We start from the raw sequence: 2,500 nt of genomic DNA, 5'->3' as shown, positions 1-2,500 counted from the left end.
AAGACTGGGCGGCCAACGAGGAGTCGAGACAGCCAGGAGTCGGGACTTGGGCAAGGGAGCGGGACAAGAGGTCGGGACTCGCGGCGGGACAAGGAAGAGGAGGAGGAAGTCCGGGACTCGCGACGGGACTGGGACTCGCGCCGGGACTAGGGAGTCGCGGCGGGACAAGGAAGAGGAGGAGGAAGTCCGGGACTCGCGACGGGACTGGGACTCGCGCCGGGACTAGGGAGTCGCGGCGGGACAAGGAAGAGGAGGAGGAAGTCCGGGACTCGCGACGGGACTGGGACTCGCGCCGGGACTAGGGAGTCGCGGCGGGACAAGGAAGAGGAGGAGGAAGTCCGGGACTCGCGACGGGACTGGGACTCGCGCCGGGACTAGGGAGTCGCGGCGGGACAAGGAAGAGGAGGAGGAAGTCCGGGACTCGCGACGGGACTGGGACTCGCGCCGGGACTAGGGAGTCGCGGCGGGACAAGGAAGAGGAGGAGGAAGTCCGGGACTCGCGCACTAGGGAGTCGCGGCGGGACAAGGAAGAGGAGGAGGAAGTCCGGCGCCGGGACTAGGGAGTCGCGGCGGGACAAGGAAGAGGAGGAGGAAGTCCGGGACTCGCCACGGGACTAGGGAGTCGCGGCGGGACAAGGAAGAGAAGGAGGAAGTCCGGGACTCGCGACGGGACTGGGACTCGCGGCAGGACAAGGAAGAGAAGGAGGAGGTCCGGGACTCGCGCCGGGACTAGGAAGAGGGGGAGGAGGTCCGGGACTCGCGACGGGACTAGGAAGTGGGGGAGGAGGTCCGGGACTCGCGCCGGGACTAGGGAAGAGGAGGAGGAGGAGGAAGGCCGGGACTGGGACTCGCGGCGGGAGTAGGTAGTGGGGAGGAGGTCCGGGACTCGCAGCGGGACAAGGAGGAAGTCGGGGAGGAGGGCCGGGACCAGGAGTCGCGGCGGGGATAGCAGGCAGGACAGGGAGGGTGGGTGGTCTTCCACAAAAAAAAGTGTGTCTCGGAACTTCCTTAGTGCAGTAGGACGGGGGCCTGCCGAATCCCACAGAGAGTACTATGTGGGGAAGGGTTCCTCTGAAGCGTCTCGGGAAAAGTCGTGAGGGGGTGACGGTTGCTCGGTGCCTACGGGTCCCGACTGCTCGCTGCCTTCTTTGAGCCCAGTACCGACGTTCGCAGGGGGATACCTGGATACTACTGGGGTTACCTGGATACTTCTGGCGTGTTACCTTGGATCAGTGAGGAGTGGGGGTTAGTTTCCCGGCGACGCGACCCTCTGAGGAGGTCCCGCGGAGGGTCGCCGAGTATTATATGGTGAGCTGGCTGTCAAGGATTGTGAGTCCCGCTGCCAAAATTTTTTTTGGTGCGCGGGCGACTGGAAAAAGAGGGTTGGTCTTGTGCCGATACGCGTAACGTCGCAGCGAGTCCCAAGAGCTAGTAACCATTTTTGGCGGGGGGCGATGGCCTCGGTATTGTCAAGCCATTCTCTCATTCATTTGGGAGGGTGGGGAGAAGTGTTTGCCGAGGCCGTTCAAGCTCCGCCTGGTCGACCACCACTGTGACCGCCACCGCGCTCGATCTCTATTGCAAGCTCAGGTGAAATTCCTGATAAACTTGGAGGGGGTGTGGGACGCGTTCGCAGTGTGGGCCGAGGAGTCATAACATCCCAGGTCGGAATGTGAAAATGGAACTTCGAAACCGGTGAGAGTTCTCTCGTCGGCTAGGGGTTTCACAAAAGTAACATTTCTATAAATTTCTATCCGACCCCTCCATTAATTTGGAGGGGCGATGGGCCCCAGGATTGGACATACTTCTTGCTGATTTGTCTTTTGAGGAAAATCCTTCGCGGTGATGGTTACTTTTTCATTTTTTAATGTGTGTATCGGCCTCGTCGGTTTCTCTCTTTCCTGGTCACATTCCCGAAAAAGGCCGCAGCACCTATGATTCTCTTCCGGGGGTCTAACTCTCCCTCTCTCTCTATCCTTCTCTTTGTCTGGCTCTCTCTGGCTTCACTTTTTGTGGTGTGTGCCTCTGGGGGTCTGGTTGGAATTTGCCGTTGGCTTTTTGCCCTCTCTTTTTGCCTTTTATCCATCGCAAAGAAGGGTGTGTGTGTTCTCACCTGGGGTTGGAATGAAGGACGGGGAACCTCCTCGTCTTGTGAAGTGGGACCATCTTTTAGGATGATGGCTTTTTGCTGCCTGGTGTGTGCTTGGGTGGGGTTTGGTGGTGGCAGTCTACCTCTCCCTTTCTCCGGTAAGACCAGATGACTGGTTCGTCCGCTACTCTTGTGTTGGCCCTACCTTGGCCAACGGGAGTCGGCGACGCTCCAGACTGGATGGCATGATGTGGTGGTGTACCGAAGGGGGACATCCGAAGGGGAAGAGGGGCCGAGCCTCGCGAAACTTAGGTGTGTCGGGTTGTGTGATGTCGGAGATCCATTTTTTTGTGGCTGCCGTCGTGATTTCGCCCATCCAAACCTGAGTCGTTGCTGCGGACTGGAAAAACT

The sequence above is a fragment of the Physcomitrium patens genome, chromosome 20 (genome assembly GCF_059467195.1).
Source record: "Physcomitrium patens ecotype Gransden chromosome 20, ASM5946719v1, whole genome shotgun sequence".
NCBI lineage: Eukaryota > Viridiplantae > Streptophyta > Bryopsida > Funariales > Funariaceae > Physcomitrium > Physcomitrium patens.
The sequence above is the reverse complement of the archived record's forward strand: the minus strand, read 5'-3'. Positions refer to the sequence as shown.